Here is a 6,000-nt window from a genome sequence, read left to right as displayed (position 1 = left end):
ACCCTGTGAGGAGCTATGGCTGGATGGACAGCAGCAGCACTGGTGAAGTCTTTGCGGTGTTCTCTGAATCCTCCACAAAAGGCCAGCTCTACCAAAGAGTAGATTGGGTACTCATATGGGGCAATTACAAGGGGAGAAAGATTTCCCTTGTACGTGTTTGCCACATAGGAGGGACAGACTTATAGTTTGCTGAGGGCAGAAGAGATCCCTCATACCAGTGTTGATGGGAGGGAGGGGTTGTGGGAAGGCTTTTGGCTGGAGTCTGATGGTTTTAGCAGGGAAATCCATACCAAGAAAACCAAATCAGCTGGCTTCTCTAAGTCATGATTCAGAAGTCTGGGGGCTGGTCTACACACAGAACTTGCATGAATTTAACTACAACTAGTTTGTAAATTGTTTGAATTAAGCTAAAAATATATTACCCAGTTGTAAACTGATTTAAATTTATCCACACAAGGGTTTTGACTATTTTAACTATTTAAAAACTCATTTTAGTTAAACCAGTGAAAGTTGTGTGTATAGATAAGGTCCTGGATTGAACAGACAATGAAACTGTATACCCCAAGTCGAGGGAGGGCAGAGAAGAGCACATGAGGTGGCTGATGAGAGATGCAGCTCAACTTAGCAGAGAACTAAGTTTTACCTCATTTCTATAGCTGCCTCCACATTCCACATAGTTGCAGCAAACTCATGGTATTGCAAATACAGCAATAACTGTCCAAAATCATCATGTTATCTCCCAGATTTGTAGGCAAAATTGCTCTCATGAGACAAAGCCAATTTGAAGGTTCGTCTCCTTGACTAGTAGGAATTCTGCACATTTGGGACAGAGCCAGCTAAGTTATAAATACCCAGCCTTAGTTCTAGTTTGATGTCTGCTCCTCAGTCTCCTGCCATCTCCTGCTATGAAAAGAACCATTTCCCTTTTCTTAGTGACCACAGAAATCATTCAGGGAATTTCCAGAGAACAGTGTGCAGAGTCTGATTCACTTTAACCCCCCAAAATATTTTAACCCCTTCTGGGAATTACTGTAAATTGATCCAGTTCCACACGTTAAGTTACCTCAAGTTCCCCTTTCCATCTTTTCTTGTCAACCACATAACATGCTCAACATCCTAAATCTCACACACACACAATCTCATCTCACAGTGGAATGTAGTCTTCATTAAGTCTTGGGTTTTCAACATTGTTAAACCTGTGTGCTTCAGATCTGATCTGTGGGAGAGGTTCTGCCCTCCTGCATCGAGGAGACTTCAGCTTCAACAGATACATACAGACATCATGGCCTACTTTTCTGAGGTCTCTTCCTGCATGTCTCCTTACCAACATAAATGTAACATGATCAAAACTAAACTCTTGATTTTTTTCCTTCCCCTCTCCCTGCTGTCTTTGTTACTACAAACAGCACCCTCAGTCTCCTTGCCACTCAGCTCTGTAATTTGGGTATAATCTTTGACTCCACTCTCGCCAGAGGCATACATTCAGGCTCTGTCCAAATCTTGCAGCTTCTTCCTTCATAACATCTTTAAGATCCAGTCTTTTCTCTTTGCCCATACTACTTAAACATTCATCCATCTCTCATCTTGACTACTGCCACCCTCCACCTCTCTGGCCTTCCTTCTCTCATACCATATCAGAGGTGCATTCAAAATGCTGTTGTTTTATCATCTTCCTGATTTGTCATTCTGACCACATCACCCGCTCCCCTTTGAATCCTCCTAATCTGCTGTATCAAATACAAGCGTTGGGCCTTTTCTTTAAGACTTTTCAAAATTTAGCCCCTACCAATCATTTGTTCATATAATTTGCTCTATTACCTTTTACCCCATATTCCCGCCTCTAGCTGTTGAGTTTAATTTGAAGAATCACTGAATCATAACAGGGTAGAAAAGTTGTGTTAAAAGAGATTGGACTTTAAGAAAAACCTTATGGCAAGTTGGACTGAAATATGATACAAGTATATGAAGCAGTGAGAATGCCAGCAGACAGGAAGTACCAGCCCACAGAGAACAACACAACCACATGAAGAGTACAGTACTATGAGCACAGCAAGCATCAATTGAAAAAACTACACCAAACAAAAAATTAACATCAGCTTTTTATAAGGTCAGTGAGCCTATGTCCCTTGTATCCATGGGGGAAGGTGTTAAAATAATAACCAAGGGGTGGTCCTAAGGGACTGAATGGCTTAAAATCCAGCTACTTACCTCTTCTAGGCCAATTCTAAAGTTCTTCAGACTGTCTGCATTGGACAAGTTTACAGCTCCTTCAGTAAAAGATGTTCAGATTTCTGCTGTCCATTCCATGTTTCAAGGAATCTGAAGTACACAAGAATTTCAGCAATGCAGATGCAGAGTTCTGCAGAGGCTAAGGATTCTAACTGATGTCAAATTTAATTTATTAAGACAAAGTTTACCTAAGGCTCCAAATTAATTTAAAACAAATGCATTCAAAGGAAAGGCTGCTCACCAGCAAGTAGTTCTTTGAAAAAAAATGTAAATATAGATCCACACTTCTGAAAGAGCATGTGCTTCTATAACCAAATCAGATGCCTTTGGAAAGTTATGAGCACTTGAAGCTGCTTGCATGATTTCTTCCCTGTAGAGCTGAACATTTGGAGTAAGGTTCTGCAAAGAGTTATGACTCCTAATGCTTCAGTTCCTTCTGCTTATTCAGAATCCCAGACAAACCAGTTGTGCTGGAGAGTGGGGAGCATAGACCTATACAGACAATTTATTCAAAGAATTATAGTTATTTGTGAGTTACAGTTCTCCTCCTTTGAGTACTGCCTATATAGACCCCCCACTTCTAGGGGATTACTAGCAGTAACAAGTTTTAATAGAGGTGAATCTAAGGAATATTAATTAAACAATGAGTGTTGGATTGCTCTCTGGAACAGGCCTTTACATATAGCTGCCAAGTCAAGAGAGAAATGTTGCATAAACGTGAATAGAACTCTAGGTAGCAGCCAACAAAAACATTTCTGAGACAGACTATAAAGGCTGCTTGGGCCCTAGTGAAACGTTGTAAGGCTTACTGGTACTATTGTAGCTACAGGTTTGTATACCATGTGTGATCCACTTAGAATATATCTGAACAGAGATTGCGTCCTCCTTGATATGGTTCAATAAAATAGAAGATTTACATATGGTTGTAGTCCTATCTGCATAATAGCTACAGGCTCTTTTTGCATCTCAGTTATGTATCTTAGCTTCTCCTGGCAAAGTGTGTGTCTTAGGGAAAAACAAGTAAATGAATGGATTAGTTCAGATAGCAATCAGAGACTGCCTTAGATAGGAATTTGGGGTGTGGGTATAAGACTACCATATCCTCATGGAATACTCTATAGGGGGTTGTCAACCATTAATGGCTGAATCTCACTGACATTACTGGCTGATATTATTACTGGCAATGCAGTCTTCAGGGATAGATGGCAGAGTGACCAGTCTCGCAAAGGCTCAAATGTAGGCTACTTTAACTATCTGGGAAGAAATAAATACAAAAGTTATAAGAAGATGGAGATTTATACACAAATGGAAAGTGTAAATCCTTCCTTTTAAAAATCTAACTGACATATATTAAGATGGTAATCTTGATTATGCCTTAAGGATGAAAAAGGGGTTATAAAGACAGTAAATAATCCAGGAGAGTCAAGTGGAAGGCAGATGTTGAAACCATTTGGCTTGCCCAAAGTAAGATCGTCTCTTCTTTGCTTCAATATTCTATTTTATGGACAATTTGCATCTTTCCAATACAGTTCTGTAGAAACATTTTTGATCTTTGTAAACCACTGATTCTCAAACTGTGGCTCCTAGACCCCCCCCAGTCCATGGAACCATTTTTAGTGATTTGCAAAAAGAAACTTTGAGAACCAAGGAGTTTTGGGGCTTGAAGGGGCCGTGAGAAGAACTTTTTGTAAGGAATGGTCTGCAGCATGAAAAGTTGGAGTAGCACTGTCCTAAACAATCCCTCTCCCTCCTTGGTGTTTACCAAAGTGCATGTGTCCGTTTGTGTCTATGTGTACTTCTTCCTGACTCTAGTGAGCTACTCTGAATCATGCCGACTAATAACCCTTTTCATTTGTACCTTGGTAGTGAAAAAAACGGTTACTCACCTTCTCGTAACTGTTGTTCTTTGAGATGTGTTGCTCATATCCATTCCAATTAGGCTTGCGCACGCCACGTGCGCAGTCGTAAGAAAGCTTGTCCCTTAGCAGCTCCCATCAGGTCAGCTGTGGAGCCCCTTGGAGTGGCGCCTTCATGGTGCTGAATATATGACCCAGCCAACTCAGCCCCTCCTCAGTTCTTTCTTGCCGGTTACTCTGACAGAGGGCTGGGAGGGTGGGTATTGGAATGGATATGAGCAACACATCTCGAAGAACTGTTATGAGAAGGTGAGCAACCGTTTTTCTTCTTTGAGTTCTTGCTGATACCGATTCCAATTAGGTGACTCCCAAGCCCTACTCTGGAGGTGAGGTCGCAGTTATGGAATCACTGCCTGGAGCAGCACTCTGCCGAATGCTGCATCATCTCTGGTGTGCTGGATGATGGCGTAATGAGAGGTGAACATATATATCAAGGACCACGTTGCTGCCCTGCAGATCTCTTGTATCGGGACCTGGGCCAGGAACGCCGCCAATGAAATGTGGAGTGTGCCATAAAAGCCGGGGCTGAAACCTTGGCTAGCTTATAGCAAGTCCATATGCAGGACGTGATCCATGATGAGATTCTCTGAAATGAGACCGGGAGCCTGTTCATCCAATCTGCCATCACCACGAACAGCTGGTTTGACTTTCGGAACGGCTTTGTGCGCTCGATGTAAAAGGCTAGTACCCGCCGAACATCCAGCCTTTGTTCTCGGATATTAGCATGAAGCTTAGGGAAGAAGAAAGACAGAAAAAATGGCCTGGTTGATGTGAAAATGTGACACCACCTATGGAAAGAAGGCAGGGTAAGGTCTGAGTTGTACCTTGTCCTTATGGAAAACCGTGGCGGGGGGTCGGAAGTGAAGGCCTTTAACTCTGACACCCTCCTTGCTGAAGTAATGGTGACCAGAAAGACTACCTTCCACAATGGGTAGAGAAGGGAGCAAGTTGCCAGCGTTTCGAAAGGGGGCCCCGTTAGTTTGGAGAGGACCAATGTTAAGGTCCCACACAGAGACTGGTTGTCTAATTTGTGGGTATAACTGTTCCAGGCCCTTGAGGAAATGGGCAACCAAGGGGGTGGCAAAGACGGAATGCCTGGCCCGCTCCCAGGTGGAAGGCCGAAATGGCTGCAAGGTACACCTTGATGGACGATGCTGAAAGACCCTGCTGTTTCAGGTACAGTAGGTACTCCAGGGTGAGTGGTATGGGTGCCTAGAGTAGAGGTGTGTGATGCTGAGCACACCAGAATGTAAACCTTTTCCACTTTGCTAGGTATGGGGCCCTAGTGGAGGGTTTTTTGCTGCCGAGTAGGACCTCTCTTACTGGTTCTGAGCACAGGAGCTCCATGGGATTTAGCCATGAAGCTTCCAGGCCGTGAGATAGAGGGGCTGGAGGTTGGGGTGATGAAGGCGACCTGGTCGTATGTGATCAGGTCCAGAAGTAGTGGCAACGTGATCGGCGCATCCACCGACAGCTCCAGGAGTGTGGTGTACCAATGTTGGTGAGGCCACACCAGTGCCATCTGAATCATCTGTGGCCCTTTCTCTGCAGGCCTTGAGTAGGACCTTGTGTACGAGAGGGATTGGCGGAAAGGCGTACAAAAGACGTCCTGCCAGGGGAGCAGGAATGCATCTGCAAGTGAGCCTGGGCTGTGTTTCTGAAAGGAACAGAATCGTGGGAACTTTCTGTTGCTTCCGGTGGCAAACAGATCGACCTGGGGAATCCATCACCTCTGGAAGATGGAGTGTATGACATCCGGGCGGATGGACCACTCATGATTGTGGAAGGATCTTCTGAGGTGGTCCGCTAGTTCGTTCTGAACTCCTGCGAGATAGGATGCCTCCAGGTGAATGGA

Source organism: Lepidochelys kempii, chromosome 6, assembly GCF_965140285.1.
Source record: "Lepidochelys kempii isolate rLepKem1 chromosome 6, rLepKem1.hap1, whole genome shotgun sequence".
Lineage (NCBI taxonomy): Eukaryota > Metazoa > Chordata > Testudines > Cheloniidae > Lepidochelys > Lepidochelys kempii.
Note: the sequence above shows the minus strand (reverse complement) of the source record.